Genomic DNA, 19336 nt, shown 5'->3' on the forward strand with positions numbered 1-19336 from the left:
CCCAAAGTCTTGAGTTTTTTTCTGCCTCTCTGGTTTTATCCCTTGTTGATGACCTCTTTGCTTACTGTACAGCTCAGCTTCTTTGGCTTTCTTTCACTTTCTCAGACATGCTCAGAGATAGTGCACATGCTCCCCAGTAATCTTTGCCCACCTTTGTGCAGGGTTGAACCTACTTAACCATTAGATTCAGACCTAAATGTTACTGCTTTAGAGAAGCTTCCTGAGTTGCTCAGATTGATGCTTCTTTTTATATGCTTTCATAGCCCCCATACTTTTCTTTATAGCGTTTATTGCAATTACAGTTAATTATGTATGCAGAATTAGAATGTTGTTCATATATATATATTGTTAGAATGCATTTAGAATGTGAGGTCCAAGAGAGTAGGAATTGTCCTGTTTCTCCAGCATCCAGTGTGGTATATGGCAGGTGCTCGGTAACATTCAGTATATTTTGAGTGAGTGAGTGAATGAATGAATGAATGAACATATTTCATTGGCAGCAGTCTCCCTCATTCATGACACATTTGTTAAAATATATATTTGGTGTGTATCATAAAATATGTGAAAGTCTAATAATGGGTTCTTTTCTATAGGAACTAATAAATATATTAAGATCCCTAAATATGCTTCCTGGAAGCACTGCTTTTCTTGACCAAGGCAAATGGGCTCAGGTTTAGCCTCACCAGGCATTGGACGTGGAAGTGACAGGGTCAGCTATCTCCCCTACTGTTAGTGTTAACCTCTAAGAAGGTAGGGTACGTGGATGGTGCTCACCAGCTGCTCCCCATTGCTTTGAAATTAGGTAAGTAGAGTCAGGAACCTCCCACAGGCTCAGTAACAATCCCCCCCCCACCACCACCACCCACCACCACCACAGTCTTCTTTAGTCTATGTTCAGGCAGCCTGCCATATTGATATTCTGCTTCAGGGTGCTCTTGGTGGCTTCCTGGGGAGCAAGTAGTGGGGAAGTGTTTTTCTGCCACAGCAGCAGAACCTGAGTGGAGCTTCAGTTACATCCCCCAACCCCACTCCCAGAAGTCACGATCGTCCAGGTGGGGCTTTTCACCTGGTATTCTCTGCACCTCAATTCCTAAGAAACTAGAGGAGGGAAAAGATACAATGAGGTGAGGTTATAGTGGTCCCAGGATCAGCTGAACACAAAAGGATTGATTTCATCACTGAACTGGGGGAGGCAGAAACAGGGACACCATTGCTGCCAAAGTGTTTTTGAACAGATACCCTCTCTCTCAACAGCAGCTCATGATAGGAGCACAGCCAGGTTTTAACCCCAGTGAATCATTTGGATAAGTGGTCTATAAAGCAGAAGCTTGTAAAAATGGTCAATGTCACGTTCACTTCAAGAGGTGAATTGGAATCTTCATTTAACCAAAGTCTGGTGGTTTGTATGCTGTAATGTTTGAGGCCTAGTGGGTTAGCTTGCTGTAGAATGTGTGGATGGAGTGGTTGCAAGCCAAGGACTCAGGCATTTGGAAATATGAGTCTTAATCTTAGACCCTGATAGTGTATTTGATGTAGTGAATTTCTTCCTGCAACAGTGAAAGAGTAGCCCATATTTGCTATGGTCATGGAGCGAGTTAATAGTACAGCCACAATTCAGTACTTCTGTAGTTTTTAATCTAGGATTCCACCCCCCACCCCGCCCATTTAATTATTTAATTCAGTTTGCCTGATTATATTAGCACAAAACTTTTAAATAGTCTTCTTGTACCAATGGAAAAAAAACAAATTTTCTGTATATGCAAAGAGATGTTTAGAACATATTCCAAACATATATTTTCCCATTTATATTTGGACTATTTTGTTACAAAATCTAATTTTAGCAAATGGGAAAACATGGTTAATTTTTTCTCTTTTTCTACTGAAGTTTTTGTCACATTTGTTCAACATAAATCTAAAATTTAACACACAACAAATTGAGTGATCTTCTATTTGCTAGACTTAAATACAACCATTAGCACCATTTAGAAGCTATTTGCTTGGTGAGCTGCTGTCGCTGCTGGAGCTGTGGGGGGAGTGTGAGCAGGAAAGGGCCTGGGCTCTGTCCTCCGTCCGGGAGTTCTGGGCCTTCAGGCTCGCAGCTGCTTTGTGTGTGGAGACAAACATTAAGTGCTTTTACACTCCTTGCCTCACTTCGTACTTCACAGTTTGTCGTTTATAGCAGGGCTGGGAAATTCCTCTATTCGAGGAGTCTTCTCAGATCCAGGGCCTGGATGTTTGGGAAGACATTTACTTGAGGCTCTGATCACCTGCTGTCCCACTTGCGGGAAGCCACTCGCTTTGAAGCCTCAGTTCTATTATCCAAAAGCTAGGTTTACGTTTACCTTCCCCTGGTGTTTCTTCAGCAAAGGCTGCTCTCTTTGGGTATTTCCAAGTGCCCTGTGCTCCCAGCTGACCTGCTGTGTGTTGGGGTGCTCGGTTTATCAGCAGTGGACACACTTGGGTTCCTCTTTTGGTAGATGCTGGCCAGAACTGCTCCTTCCTTGTGCTGGACAAGTCAGTATAAAGGCCTCCCAGTTTGTGGTTTCTCATAATTCACCAAATTTAGCACTCTTAGTTAGTTTTATCATTATCATTAAATGTTTGCTGAATGCTCATTTTGTGCTTGGCACTTTGGGGGATTACCAAGAAAGTCTGTCAGTGTGTCTTGGGGGTCTTGGAAGAGGGCTACAATATGCCCTCTTGCCCTCTCCCAAGGCCCTTTTGGAAGAGGCCCTTGAGGGTTCCTTTGCGTTATAGAATACAGAAAGGCCTTCTTCATGGTTCCTTCTTGGGGTACGGGGGAGACCTTAAGGGAAGTATGGAAAATAGTGTATGTATCTTAATTCTCCCATACCATCCTCTCTTCCCCCAATAGTTTGAACTTTACTTAGAAACCATTTATGAAGGGAATTTCTTAAGTATTATAGAAGTTGGCAAATTGTGGAAACAATTTTTAGTATCTATGGTTGATGTTTTACATTTCAGGACATTTTTACATACTGGATTGAATCTTAGCTGGCCACCTTCCTACATTGTGCACTTAGGAACGAGGTATATTAATGGTATCTTCATTTTAGACTTAGTGAAATTCTGAACAGGAACCTCTGGAATCTTTTAATGAACCTCTCTGGTGTGCTAATGACAGACAAATGCCTTTTGCAGAGGCATCTGTCCTTACATCTTATAGTACTTAGCCTGTGCTGGCTTTGAGAAGCCAGCTGACTTATGGTTCTATCATCAACTCTACATTTTTTTCTACTAATGGAGAGGAAGGCATTATTGGGAATGGAAAATCCCAGTCACGAAGAATTGAATTCCTCACGTTAATATTTTCTTGATTTCTTATTTTATTACAAGATGCCACTTTATAAATTCCCCAAATTATGGAAAGTGTTTTAAGGCATGATCTTCAGGCTTTTTCATTAAACAAAAATCTACTCTTTAATTTTCTTATTCCATGTGTATACTTTACTTGGCACTATAAGGTTGATACCGAGTTCATGTGCCATTATTAAGGACTCCAGTCCTTGAGTTCTTGAAAATTTAGTGCTTGCACAGTTGTGAGGGCTATGTTACTGTTTGTCCTAATCATTTCCAGTCTGTAACAAACCTATACACTTCATGGAACATATAGAAACATTTCCTTTGACCTTTTCTACTTCTTTTCCAAAAAATCTGGATCAGATCCATCCCTTGGGTCTAGTCAGTACTGAGAGCCTGCTGTACACACAGGGCATTGTGCTGAAGTGTAACCAAGGCTCTGCTTCCCAGGAGAAGCGGCATAGTTGGGGAGGAGACCTAGCTGGCCATTTCTTTTACTGCATCCACACCATGCATGCACATAACATGCATATGCAGAACCTCTTGTTGCAGATAGGCTGTTTTTTTAAGGAGAGAGCGGACACAAAAGTTCAACTCCAGAGAGGGAAAACTAAGAGCATTTCCAAATTAACTAAAATCTTCTGTTTTGAAAGAGATCTGTTAACGAAACAAAGCTAGTTCTTACAAAAAAAAGCACAATAACCAAAACCAGATAAAACCCACTAGAAGGTTCATATGAGATATTTATTGTTGCAAACTTGTCTTTAATGAATTGGGAGAAGCAGTAAACTATTTCTACCTGGGCAAGATTTTGCTTTTCCTTCATATCTAAAGTCAGAGCCAGTAGTCCCAGAGGCTGAAGTGCCTTCTCATAGGCAGGGCAGCTATACAGATAAGCATTCTCTCTAAATTGGGTCAGCTCTCTTTCCTGTATGTTAGCATCACCTCTAAAAAGTTTACTAAAGTGGCAGAGAGAACTTTGTTGCATCATACCAATAAAAAAACATTTATCTTCTATTTTTATGGTATTCAATTGTTTCTAACTAAATTCAGAGCCACTTTCTGATTTTGACAAGGTGGAGCTCTACTTGCTAATATATGGAGGGATAGCTTGGTATACACACTCCTCTCAGAATTCCCACTGGCATTTCACCATTAGACACATACTTTTGGATTAAGTTAGAATCTCCACAAAATCTCCATTTAAATGCACCTGTGCTGCAGGAGGGCTCGGTGAGATGAGAAAAATGGAAAGGCACTTGGCTTGGAAAGGCAGGCCAGGAACATGTTTCAGAGTTTTATCTGCAGTTTTAAAGACTCCTTCCATTTTCTGCATTTTCTTTTTCTTACCCACTCCCTTCTACTTACAAGGGGATTTGAAGGCACCTACCTAGTGTGTGCACTGAGGCCCTCTCCTCTCTGTGGTGCTGCAGTTGGAAGGAAGAAGAGTACTTTGATGTGAATTCCCTCTTTGCCCTTTTTTTAGTTCCTTTTTCTGGATCTTCAGTGAGCTGGTCACTTTTTCCACTCCAGATAAGCTTCTGTGACTCTTAATTCTGTCAGCGCATGTCTTCCGAAGAGTGGTTGCTTTCTGCATAATGTCCAACCTTTGCTGCTTTCCACCCACAGAGCCCTTCATGCTGAGAAGATGCGATACGGGAAAATTACGAGTGCTTTTCAAACCCATCTGAATTAATGGCCCAGATGGTGAGGAAAATCCCTTGGGGAGCTAAAAATTGAATGGGTGGTAACAGAATAAAAAAATCTGTAATTAGACTCTTGTCTTTAAGTCCACTTTAGAGTTCCCACTTTTATTTATGTGTCTGAGTCCCATTTCTCAAATGATGCTGAGCTCCTTCAGGGCAGTCTTGGTTTGTACACGACTGAAACCCCAATACCCTGGAAAGTGGTTCTTTAATAAAATAATAATAGTAATAATAATAGCTAATATCGATGGAATACTTTCTGTGTGTCAGGTATGTGCTGAACACTTTAGATAGGCTATCTTATTTAATTCATGCAACCTTAAGAGGGAAGTATAATTTCCCCATTTTATGAATGGGAAGACGAGACGTTGAATAAGACTCAAGTAGCAAATACCTGGTCAGCAGTGGAGACATAATTTAAACCCAGGCATTTGCGAGTATGAGCTCTTAAACACTATTTTGGACTACTTCCTTATTAAATACTTACTTAGATTTAAAAGAAATATTTGTTGGGCAAAAGAATAAGTGAACCAAACCTAAGATGAGTTTCTGAAGTCGCACATTGGTATCTTAGGTCTTAGAATAAACTGTGCTCAGTCTAAGTGGTCAGCCAGGATGCCTGGTGCTGTGCTTGGTGCGAGTCATAATTCAAGGAGATAGTGCCCTTGGTATAAACACCCAACATGGGTAACAGTGTAAACACTGTGAAAGTTTCCTCTCTTTTTGTAGTCTTCAAAGTAACAACTTGACTTAATGAACTTAACGTATATTGCTTAACGACAAATTAATGTGATGTTGTCATTTATAGAATGGCACTGTTATTTCAGTACCAATTAAATGTGGATTTTCATCCCAGTTCTATATATACCAAGTGGTGTACTTTGGGAGCCACAGAGTATTTTCAAGGGGGAAAATATGACTGTAAGCCATTTGACTGTAAACACAACTGTTTGATTTACTGAATATAAGACCAGAATATTTGTTCAAGAAAGACAGCAAGGAAGAAAGGGTACCCAAGTATCCTTGGGTAAGTATACTATGTCCTCATGGAAAGAACATTATACTGTGAGTCAGAGAATCTAGATGTTGATCTTGTCTCCATTTTGAGTTTAGCTAAGGCATTCTTTCTGTTAATACTTTGCTGTAATATCATAAAATGTACTAACTGCACTAGAAAATATAGTAACTTTCTTTGTGCCTTTAGAATGACACTGTTCTTTTGATAGACTTTTCCATCTGTCTCAAAACCACCATTGTCTTTTATCTTCTTAAAAACAAACCAGACCACATTATTCTCTTCATTATTTTTCTTTTCTTGAGTCCAATTTTTAAGTGCTTGCTGTATGCCAGTAATTGTTTTAAGTCTTTTGCACAGTAACTTAATTATCTCAATTGCCTTGTAAGGTGGGTACTAATAGGCACATTTCACAGATGAGAAAACCAAGACACAGTAATTCCCCAAGTGGCATGGTAAGCTATGGGACTGATATCAAACTCAGAACTCCAAGGCCTGGACCCACACTGTCAGTTACTACTCTTTACTGCCTGCCAGTGAAACATTTCTGTTCTTGAAAATGATTCAACAAAACGTTTATGAGCCCTTAATATATGCCAATTACTGTGCAGGCATTGGGGATTCAGAGGTGACCATAATGCAGGTAACTTGGGTTCAAATAATCTGTGTCTGAGAGTGCCCTTGACTGGAGTGCTTTCCTAATAACCCCTCTGGTGGTTTAATCAGAAGCCTGGGGCCATTCCAGCCCCCACCCCACTACACAGAAGGCAGCATATTAAACTTAATCCAAGAGTAGTCTAGTTTAGGCTCAAACATGACAGGATTTCCAGCTTTCACCCTCCCCTTTCCTGTGGGAAGATACCTGTTCTAGCATCCTCTTTCTTCTGCTGTGTGTAGACAGACAGGGCAGTACAGCAGGCTGAGCATGAGCATGTGTCTGAGCCACAGCCTGGTCTTGTCCCCCTGTGCCTTATAGCCCCAGGACCTCTCTAATGGGGATAGTCACTGACTCTATCTCACAGGACTGCAGGGAGGAGTGTGAAAGTTCTCCCAGGTACTTTCATATTGTATGGAACTTGGTGCTTGGCATGTAGGAAATGTTAGCATTCATGTGTACATGTGTGTGTATGTGTGTAATGGTACATAGTCAGGTATATCTATATGAGCATATGTAATTTATGTAAATATGCACACACATATATATTAATCTTGTTTAGATTATGATTATAGCTTGACTTGAAATCTGCACTTCCTTTTTTGATCCTAGTTTATAACTCATTTTAATATGCTTCCATGTAATGAAATATTGCCATATGCGATGGGTAGTTTTTTGGATACAGGCTATTTTTCTATTTTTAGAGATCTACTGTCTTCCTTGATTCTAGAAATGTAATTCCTGCGATTGTGGAGGTTGTGGCAGGAAAGAGAGGCTGGACCCCAGATCTCTGAGATGTTTGAATGCTGAGCACATTTTGTGAAATTTGGTGTGTAGGTATCCTTTTAATTTAAGGATCTACAGAAGCTAAAAATGAAGTCATTCTCCACTGCAAGGAGTTATCTAAAAGGAACACAGAAATTCCTGTTGTATTACTTATCTGGAATGAAAGCAGTGCCTTTTTTCTAAGCTTCAATTTCCTTTTAACATGTGATTTTAACCATTTCCCCATTCTCTTCCTAAATGATCGTTGTGTGTACATTATAGTATCTCATTTTAAAGTTCAAAAACAGGGCCAAAGCTTAATTCTGGGATGTTTGAGGAGGCTAATTACATGGTATGAGAAGAATTAAGGGTTCCTTTCTTTTTAATACTGTGGTTTTACTAACCCCCCCCCCCCCACTTTCCCCACTCCCCACTTAGGATCATACAGAATGACAAATAAAATTACTTGAACTTTGGTATCTTTCCATAGTTGGGCTAAATGATGGATGTGTGTTGGGGTGGAGTGCAGGGATGTGGTATAGGTGTAGGGAGGTATGGTAAGAATGAAGAATCATCTCCAGTGAACCATGAAGTCTATATTCTTATACCCTAAGCTTCTCACAGAATGAAAAGTTTAGAATACCTCTGTATCTATGCCCAGTTTTGGGAGTGAGGAATTCTGGTTTAGAACTGCTGATCATCCTTATTTAGCAGATTACTCTATCACAAAGCCGTACACCAGAGAAATGTTTTTCAATTTTGAACATTTTAGAAAACAATTGAGGTATAATTGACAGATGAAAAACTACACACATTCAGTGCATAGACTGGTAAGTTTGGCATAATTCCTGAAACTACTACCACAATCAAGATTTGAACACAGCCATCTACCAAGGTTTCCCACTGTTCCTTTGCAATCCTTTCTGGCTGCTCTTCTATCTCCATCTCACTCCATCCTGCCCAGTGACCAGGCAACCACTTGCCTGTTTTCTGTCACTACAGCTAGTTTGGATTTCCTAGAATTTTATATGATGGAATCATACTATATGTACTTTTTCATGTCTGGCTTCTTTCATTCATCATAATTATTCTGAGATTCATCCATGTTGCAGCATGCATCAGTAATTAATTTCTTTTTATTGGTGAATAGTATTCCACTGTATGGAAAAACCACACTTTAGCTGTTTATTATTCATGGGCATTTGTGTTGTTGCCTGTTTTCAGCTATTACAAATAAAGTTGCTGTGAATATTTGTGTACAATTATTTGTAGGAACATATGATTTCATTCTCTTTGGTAAGTATCTGGGAATAGAATCACTGAATCTAATGCTTTTAAGAAACTGCCAAACTCTTTTCCAAAGTGGTTGTACCATTTTACATTCCCACTGTCAGGGGATTAGAAATCCAGTTTTTGGCATTTCTTAAAAACTTTTGTTATGGTCAGTCTTTTTTATTTCAGCCATTATAATAGGTGTGTATTGGTATCTTACTGCTTTAATTTACATTTCACTAATACCTAATGATGATGAACGTATTTCCTGTTGTTTATTTGCCTTCTATAAGATCTCTGTCACAGTATCTCACTTAGCTCAGTTTTAGAGTGAAACACCTTGAATGGGCATCTCTGTGTTCCAGTGGGACTTTGTTTACCAAAACAAACAAACAACAACATAGAACCAGAGCAGGACGCTTATGGCCTTTGGGTCATAGTTTGCTGATTCCTGATGTAGATGACTTGTCTTCTCAAATACAGATTTACTTCTTTTCCAATCTGGATGTTTTAGAGAATTTCTTTTTTATGCCTGTTTGTACTTGCTAAAACCTCTAATACAAGGTCGACTAGAAGTGGTTAGGTAGATATTCTTGTCTTGTTCCTGAATTTAGGGGAAAAGCATTCAGTCATCTCATTAGTTTATAATCTTAGCTATAGGTTCGTCATGGATACTTTTTATCTAATTAATAAATCTGTTTCTGATTTTTTATTTTAATTCAACCAGCTTTTGGTTTATTGATTTTCTGCTATTTTTTCTGTTGTTTGTCTCAGGATGTTCTTTCTGTTTCACAGAATTTTGTCAGGCATGGATGCTAGATTTTGTCGGATGATTTTCATGCATTTATTAAGAATATCATATAGTTTGTCTTTTTTAGTTTATTATGATGAATTACATGGATTGGTTTTCAAATGTTAATCCAACCTTGCATTCCTGGGAAAAACCTCAGTTTTTTTACAAAGTATTTTTGGATTTGATTTGCTAAGATTTTATTTAGAACTTTTGCTTCTATGTTCATTTGATATATCGGTCTGTAATTTTCTTGTCATGTCTTTGTCTGGTTTTGATGTTAGGGTTAACTCTGGCTTCAGAATGAACAAGTTGGGAACTATTTCCTTCTCTTCACTTTTCTGAAAGAGTTTGTTCAAAATTGGCACTATTTTTTCCTTTAAATGTTTGGTAGAATTCACCCATCAATCTGGCCTGGAGTTTTCTTTATGGGGGGCTTTTACCTACAATTTTTTTTCTTAAATAGACAACAGTATTCCTACTTATTGCTTTTTGTGTGCTTCGGTAGTTTGTGGCTTTCAGGGAATTTATTTCCTCTGAGTTGTCAAATTTATAAACATAAACTTGCTCATAATGTTCTTCATTATTCTTTTAATATCTGTGTAGTTGTAGTGATGTTACCTCTCTCATTCCTGATATTGTTAATTTGTGTCTTCTATTTTTTTCCTGATCAGTGTAGATAGAGGTTTAATTTTATTGATCTTTTCACAGAAGCAGTTTTTGGTGTTACTGGTTTTTCTCTTTGTTTTTCTGTTTCCTAGCTCATGATTTCTGTTTTGATTCCCCCCCACCCTTTTTTTTTATTAAGGTATCATTGATATACACTCTTATGAAGATTTCACAAGAAAAACAATGTGGTTATTACATTCCCCCTTATTATTGAGTCCCCCCCATACCCCATTGCAGTCACTGTCCATCAGTGTAGTAAGATGCCACAGAGTCCCTATTTGTCTTCTCTGAGCTACACTGTCTTCCCTGTGACCCCACACTCTGCTTTGATTTTTATTATTTTCTTTATTCTGCTTACTTTGGGTAAAGTTCCTTCCCTTCCTTCTACTTTCATAATGTAGAATGTTCACGTCATTGATTTGAGACCTCTCTTCTTTTCTAAGATAGGGCTTTAATGCTATAAATTTCACTCTAATTACTGTTTTAGTGGCCTCCCACAAATTCTCACATGTCATATTTTCATTTTAATTCAGTTCAAAAACATTGAGTCAAACCTTGTATGTGAGTTTTTGACTGTGGGATTGGTGCCCCACTGTTCAAGGGTCAGCTGCAGCCAGGTATAAGTCTGTTCTTTCACTGTTTGCTTTTTGTTTTTCTCTTCTGTTCTTTGTTCCTCTCACTTTTTTGCCTTCTTTAGGATTATTTATTTTATCTCCTTTGTTAGTCTATTAGCTTTAACTCATGATCTTGACACACTTAAAGAGTATGTGTGTTTTATGGAATTTCCCTTAATTTGAGATTTCTGATGATTTTCTCATGATTAGACTTGGGTTATAGATTTTGGGGGTGGGAGAGGAGAATACCACAGGTATAATATCTGTCTTATTGTATATATCAGAGGGTACATAGTATCATCATGACATGTTACTGATAAGTTACCTTGATCTCTAGGTTTAGGTGGTATCTTCCAGGTTTCTCTACTGTAAAGTGACTATTCTCCTCTTGAACTGTTAGAAGTCCAGCCTAGAGGGGAGGGGAATGAGGCTTCGCCTCTGGAGGGAGGGGTATCAAATATGTTCCCTCATGTGGATATAAGATAAAACCACCACAATAACTAATAAATATTTTGGGGGATCAGATATTCTGAAGCTTTCCAAATGTTGTTTCTTTTTAAAGTTTTTCCACTAATTTTGGTAATCATCAGGGCGTCTTGCCTACAGCGGTTATTACTGTGGTGTTCTAAAGGTGACCTTCTATTTCCCTGATTCTTTATACATTTGTTAATTGCAGTTCTTCCATAAAGAAAATTTGTTCTCTCTCTCCTATTTGCTCATTCATCCATTCATTTATATCAATATGGACTTGGATATTTATATTATTCCTTGTGTTATAATCCAGGGCCATCGTAATTTATTTTTTTGTTCAAATCTTCCAGCTTTAACCACTGGAAGTTCTTTCAGATCTGGCCCTTTCATGTTGGTTGTTTTCGAGCACGCCTTCACTTTCTGGTGTTCCAAGTTGCTTCAGGCTCATCTTGTATTTTCCCTGCTGAGTCCTAGAATCAGCCATTTCTCTGAGGTGCCCTACTTCCCTTTACTGAAGAATGGTATTTAGAAACCAAGATCTGGGCACGGAGTATGCTCTTTGTTACAGAGGTATCAGTACTTGTAGGCTGTCTCAGTAGACAGGGCTAGGAGATATGCACATTTAACTATGTATGCCTGTATTTCTCTATTTGTGTATATGTATTAAAATAAACAGTTTATATATTGGCATCTCTAATGAATCCAGCACTACAGGGCTAATTCTAGCCTTTTCCCATTGCAAAGTCCTAACTCCTTTCTTTGACAGTGAGAAATTTGGCTGTCATCTATGGCATATTTATAGCTCTTACTTGTTCATCCATGTTATACATGTAAAGTATTTTCAGAGTTGCTAACCTATAGCACTGTGAGAAATAAATTTATTTGACTAGAGATAAGTGTTTGTATAAAATTCTTCTTCTAGCCATATAACATCCAGTCAAAAACACTGTTTTCCAAAGTTATTTATATCAATTCTTTTATCCCCTCTCTAGTGAGATTATGTTATTTGTAATAGTTAGTTTCATTTATCAGTGTACATTCCATCCTAGTTCCCTGGACATCCTGGATGATATATTTTTTAAACATTCTCATACAGTCAAGTTCACTCTTTGTGCTCCACAATTTTAAAGGTGTGATGAATGCTTAGTTATGTATTCATCATCTCAGTACCAGACCTAAAAATTCTAACATGCAACTCCTTTGCAGTCAACCCCAACCCCTTACCTCCTTTTACAAGTAAAGTTCTTTTTAAAAACATTATTTCACGGATCCTTATAGTGTATTTTGTTATTAAAGTAAACACAGAATGCTAAAATTATTTTTTCAGAGCTGCTTTTGACATGGAAAAATATGTAGGTTAGGCAGGGCTGGAGTCATTGTTTTGTTAGATTGAAATCAGCAGTAGGGAAATCAAGCTAAGAAGACCATTGCTTTATGTTCTTTTTGTACTAGAATGATAAAAAGTTTCTGATGTGGCTTCCCAGAGAATATTTCTCTCTCACAATAGGCATCTCTAATTTTCCTGTCCGTAGTAGAGCAGTTAAAGATTAGTGAATGGTAAATAAACAGTTTAAAAAGAAAACCAAAGGTCATTTTTTTGTGGTAACTGTCCAAAGCTTTCTACTATTAATATTTCAAAAATCCCTTGCATTGTAATGACATAGCCTAGCTAACTGCTGTCCGTATTCCATTTTCTTTTCTGTCTCCTTTTTTTAAACTTTATACTTTCTCTTTTCCTATATTCTTTTATATGTTCATTTATATATTTACTCCTGATTGTGCATATGTCACTAAACTCTAGATTACTCCTATATCGGACTGTTTCTGTCTCCTTACAACTGGCTTTAATATAAAATTAAAATATATATTATTAGCATTAGTTGTATTTGTTGAATATATATATTCTAATCTTAATTCAGAATATAAGTGGATTGAATATTCTTCATTGGGACAAGAAAAAGCAAATCAAATTCCCTTTTATGTGATTTGTTTGATCTGTGTATGAATCAGTGGTCATTAATAGAAAAAGGGTTCCCTACCCCTGTTTTAGAGAAGAAATACTTGGTGGTTTATAATCTGTTATTCTACTTCAGGTGGGACTGCACTTAAACTAAGGTGAACATCAGAAGATTGAACTTTTTTGTAAAGACCACCCCCCCACTTCCCCATCCCCCAACATCTCAATCCCCATTGGAATATTTCATAGCATTTTTAAAAACATGCTAAATCTAAAGCCTATGTGTTGTAGCTTGAGTGTTTCCTCTTACTGATATGTCAGTGGAATAAAACAAATAATTAGTCACTGTTGTTTATGTAGTGGTTCTTGGTAGGTGAAATTACCTGACATGTTAAATCAAGAGTCCCTGAGGTGGCTCACCCATTCAGATTCTAAAGTAGGATGATAACTCATGCACTGCCTTTCACCATAACAGCTAATGCTGTTTCCATTACCTCTGAAGGATTCAAAGATTAGAGTGAACCATAGAGAGGACATGCTGGATGGGATTACTGCAATGTCTGCAGTTGGAATGCAGATATAACTTTGAATCACTTCTTTGTAGCATATGAGAACACATACACTCTGTCTCAGAATGTTCTGTTACCAGAATCTGTATTCACATGGGAAATTGTGTTATAGGACTGGGTTCACACAGAGAGGAGCTTCATGCCAAGGTCTTATGCCCAGGGTAAATGTTAGGGATAATTCATTTCCAGATTAGGTTTTTTACAGAACAAGACACATGTTCTGTATTTAGCCGTATGTATTTGTTATGCCTCAGTACCTCCAAGATAGGTCTCATTGCAACAGAGAAAGAATTTTGTTTATCTGCTTTAAAGCCAAGAATATTTTACAAGTGGTCTGACTGGTCTGCAGTAACTGACAGTGTCATGTTCATTTAAAGAAGGTGACCACCTCTTCAGCAAGCATTTGTATAACTTCAGTTATTTATTTCAGGGTGAAAGTCATGGTGAGGCAAGGGGAAACACATGGAGTTCTTTTTCTACTTCATAGACACTTTCTGAACCATTGAAAAAACAGAAATAATTGCAGTGTTAAAATACAAGTGGTGCCATTATTCTGGATGATTCTTTCCTTTCCTCTTCCCTTTACTGTCTCTGCCTTCCCCCTACCTCATCCCTCTCTGCCTCCCCCATTCCTGCCCTGACACACCTTCTCATTCCCTTCTCCTCTCTGTTCCTCTCCTGTTCTATACCCTTTCCCCAACTCCTTGTTTAAGTATTTTATTCATAGTTTCACTTGATGGTTTAATGCTAAAAGTGCATAAGACATATTTAGGCCTTCTTTTCCCTTTTTGTCTTCTCCTATAGCTCCCATTAATATGGCAGTAATTTCCCTATGATAATCCTGGACTTTCTACTTAAACTGTGTAAGTCTATCTAATAGAGATGGAAAGGGATTGGGGACTGGCCTTCCAGGGTAGCTATTTCTTCAAACACTTCTAAGATGACTAGTAGATGGAGTTCACTCTGCCATTATCTGACTTAGACTCATCATGGTTAAGAAATCTTTGATGGCTTTGGGTTGGAGATAGAACTAAATAGAAATAACAAGGCAGTGTAGTCAAATCAGTAGTGTCTTGTCTGATGCCTTCCTGCTAGCTGAGCACTGGAATTTGACATGGTATGGCTCCGACTCTGCGTCAGGGTCACCACCAGAAGAGTCCTTCATGGAGCATATGTGCAATGAAATTACACAGGTTTTTCTTCTAAACCTGAGATTCAAATCAAGAAGCACTATAGCCAATGAGTATATTAGGGATCTCCAGAGAAGTGGAACCAATAGGGTGTGTGTGTGTGCATGGAACAGAATTTATTTATTTTATGTATATATGTCATATATATAAAGGAATTTATTATAAGGAATGGGCTCATATGATTATGAAGGCTGGCAAGTTCAAAATCTGCAGAGTGGACCAGCAGTCTGCAGACGCAGGAGTGTGCAGGTGCAGGTGAAGTCCTAAGGCAGTCTGCTAGGGAGTACCCTCTTGCTTGGGGAGGCTGGTCATTTTGATTTATTCATTCCTTTCAATGGGTTGGATGAAGCCTGCGCACATGAAGGAGGGCAGTGTGTTCACTCAGATCTCACCAATTTAAATGTTAATCTCATCCAATAGTACCATCCATGTTGACATGTAAAATGAACCAACCAACCATCACAGCCAGATTTATTTGGAGTTCCATGATATTTGGTTGGGTCTCTTTATGCTTTATTTTTAAGGTCTCTTCAATTGTGCAGTCATTTAGTTTAGCCAAAGTAACAATGGGCAGCCTTTAACCTGGAGTTCATCTGACTGTGCGCTTGTCAGAACGCATTTGATCCATTTACTGTGTATTCCTTCTGTGTGTATGGTGAGTGGGTCTTGAAAAATAACATTGGCTTGTACTTTCTCCCCCTGCTCTTGCTCATAAATTCCTTTAAAAAATTGGTAAAGAAACTGAGACATTGTTGAAAAGGTACTATTTAATGGAATATTTTCTTCTCTAAAAGGAGTTTTGCTAAGCAGGCACACAGAAGTGGTCTTGAAGAATAAACATGTAACTTCTCCACTGGAAAGCCTGCTGTTGCCATTTTATATTTAGATTTGACCCCACTAGGCCAATGAGGTCCCACAGTGGTACATACTGACGTGCACCCGTGCTGCTCCAGGCTTGGTTAGGGAAAAGTTTCTTTTAAGCAGGAGACAAACTGGACAGAATGCCAGAAGTCTAATTATAACTCTTCAGAGAGCCAAACATACATAAACCAATTCTTAGCAGCAACACATCTGACTTAAAGTGAAACATTTCCTGAAAGAACTTCTTTTCCCTCTTGTTTTATGGTAACAAGTAAAAGCCCAAATTAATGTAAGTTTTCATGGAGCACTAAGACAGCCATTGATTTCTCTCTCTTGGGTGTCTGCAGTTGAATGGAAGTAGCCATTGTTAAAGAAACAAGTCCCTTTATCTCCCAGTGTACCACTCATGAGCCAGCAACCTGTTTTGCTGTTGAGATTTTGTTTACACATCAGGAAAAGACAGGTGATGTGTACTTTAAGACCTTGATCTGTCTGGCTTGTGGGTTCAATGGTTACCTTTGGAATTTAGTTTTTCATGGACTCTTACTCTGCTTCAGGGTGCATGTGCCAGTGTGCCAAGGCTCTTGGAAGAATCAGTCAAAATTAACCAGCCTCTACTGAATCAGGCAGTTTGTGAGGTGAGAGTAGCATTACCTCATAAGCTGTTATGGCTTAAGTGTATTTTTTTTATTACAATATTTTATGTTACTGGTTTCTTTGGCCTAGGGATCTAGAAGCATTGAATAGCCAATAATTCTTCAGAATAATAAAGGAAAGCAGGCATCATCCTCATATCCAGCAATAGAGCTCTGCCTCTGTGACTGCAAACCCAGATTTTGGGTTGTACCCTGACATAATGAATGACTTAGCTGTGTTCCCCCAAATGGCCTGCATCTAACAGTCACCTGGAACGCTTGGAAAAAAATACGTATCTGGGCCTTTTCCAACCCACTGAGTTAGAATTTGGGGTGTGTGTGCTGTTGATGCTGAGGAGGTGATTTGGGCAATAGTATTTGGGCAAAAAGCTTCTGAAGTGATCATCGTACAGCTTGTCTGGCATTAGATCCCCAGACCCTGGTAGAATTTCTAAAAGCTCTCTCAAAACCAAAATAAGAAATTGCTGTTGTCCACAGCTGCTAAAATTGTTCCAGGTTAGGAAAGGGAAAGGCAAACAAAGAACACAGTAGTTTCAGAGAATAATTAGAGGGGCCTGCATGAACTTGGAAAACCATTGTGAGCATCCGCGTCAGCGTTTCCTTTCCTGCCTTATCATTCCCATCTGCCTGCTCCCTCTGCTCCCTTGAACTTAGCTCCACATCTTCCCTGGAAGGAAGAGATGACTGTGTGGGAAGAAGCCAGTGCCATCTGTGTATCAGTCCAGAGGCTTTTTTTTTTTAAGGCCATTTCCCTTGCAAACTCATCTAAGAAAGGGTTTCAATAGGACAATGGGATATAAGTTTAGGCTTTAGGGTCTGAGTCATGTTTCCCTTTTTGTTCCAGATTCTCTTTCCACCTATTTGTTGCTATTTCCTTTAGTTCTAGATAGATGGTTTCTTCTTATAAAGGAAGATTATGAAAAAGAACAGCAAAATAGAGGCTAGGAGTCAGGACTCCTGGCTTCTGGCTTTTATTTGTGCTCATAGACAGTAACCTCTCTAGGACCTGATCCCCTAACTGGGAAACAGATGTAGCCATCCTCACCTCCTCAGTGGAATGCCAGGAGGCTTAATTCGTGTTCAGAGTGCTATCAGACAACCCAAACAATATTCACAAGAATGTACAGTTTATTGAATTCCCAGCAGCATTATATCCTTACCTTTTAGCTCCCTCCTGCTTTGTTAATTATCAAAATGTTGGTGGGAGGAAGTACAGTGTCTGCCTTGTTCTTTCTCTACGTTTGGCATCCATCTTGCAGGCTGGGTTGACAGTTCTAAGAAAAGCACATTAACAGTTTCATTTCTCCTTTTTAGCAGAATAGTAGACTGAACTCCAAGCAGCAGCCTACCGTCACATTTGCTACAGGTCAAATGAACTCTGTTGAGTTTAAGGTCTCACTCCTCTATGTCTGTGTGCTCGTCTCTTTCTGAGTACTGCTGAGTGGCTCCTTGTAGGTGAAATTTTATACATCGGTATGGCATCCCTTTCCCCTGCCATCCTTGTCTTCTCAGGAAAAGCATGTATTTTCCTTGTAGACCAGTGTCCAGAGGGTGGGATACTTGTAATTCGTGAGTTCCTCAGTTGCTTAACCAGAACACACTGGAACTTAGAAATTAACCCCAGGGTTCTTCTGCTCCCTAATGAGGCAAAGGCTGACGTCAAAGGTGGTGACTCATGTGTGGATGAATGGCCAGTGTGGGCCATTCCCGGCAGACCTCTCTCTTTTTTCTCAGCTGAGCCCATGCTGCAGCCCTATCCTGCAGGTTCATTTATATGCATGTCTCTGTCATCTGCTTCTGAGAGCAGAGCAGGAACCTCCTGCCTAGGAAAGGCCCATGCTCTGTGTTTTAGGGCAGGCCATGCTTCTGCATCCTCAGGGCATGATTCCCAGCTGGGTCACTTCTCCCCGCAGTAGTGTCTCATTCCTCAGGCTCTTTCCTTGTGTAGTTTAGATAGGGCACAGATTCAGCACGGGGCACTTTTCTGAGTTTGTGGGGAACGTGCCGAGGGTGCAGGAAATCTGTGACAGAGCCAGGACAGCAGAGCAGTTTCTTGGTCAGGTTTTTCTGAATAGAAAACCTGTGCCAGACACCACTATGCATGGCCTGGGTCATGTGTTTTGAAGTAATTCTGTCCCATGTATGACTTCTCTGAATCTGTTTTTTTCTCTCCCCCCCCCCCAGTCCAGTTGATTATATCTCGCTGTTGGGCCTTAAGGATAACAATAACTTCTCTCCCTCTCCCTCTGTGATAGTGTGATATGGTTAGCATCAATACATTGGTGATAACCTGGCCCTGATGAATTGTAGAATAGCCTTCTCTTTGGACCATCTTCATACCATTTAGCATTTGGGAAAAAAGTGGTTAGAAAGATTCTCAAACTTTTAAAAAGTCATTTCTTGCCACATTTCTTGTCAAGCATGCACATTTACAAAACCAGCCAAATGTTCATTTCTTTCGTGGGGTTACGGGGAAAAGGAGGAACTGTAGACAGTACTGTGCAGTGGGAAGAGTGTTGGCATCTGCGGACACAGCTTGAGGACTAGCTTCATCACCTACTTCACTATGGACTAGAGGCGAGTCACTTAGCCACTTCATTTGTAAATCGGAAATGATGCATTGTCAGCACTATTTGGTGGGGTTACCTAAGGGATGAGTTGGAATCATCTTCACTTCCTCTTCCATCCCTGGAACTGTGACATCTCTAATGGCCTTGATTTTAAGAATAAGAAACAATGTCATTGTAATAAGCCATTTCAAAGTTTGATGCCTCTGGAAATACAGAATTACTTTAATATTTTTCAAGCAAGTAGGACTCGTGGAG

General features: G+C 39.2%; 1 protein-coding gene across 1 annotated transcript in view; it reads left to right on the top strand.

Annotated features, from left to right (window-relative positions):
- The window catches only part of JAM3 (junctional adhesion molecule 3), a gene marked incomplete at its 5' end in the record, with an annotated part of 80139 nt that overhangs the window by 22375 nt on the left and 38428 nt on the right, over nucleotides 1-19336 (top strand). The gene's annotated exons all lie outside the window — the stretch shown is intronic.

The sequence above is a fragment of the Manis pentadactyla genome, chromosome 13 (genome assembly GCF_030020395.1).
Source record: "Manis pentadactyla isolate mManPen7 chromosome 13, mManPen7.hap1, whole genome shotgun sequence".
NCBI lineage: Eukaryota > Metazoa > Chordata > Mammalia > Pholidota > Manidae > Manis > Manis pentadactyla.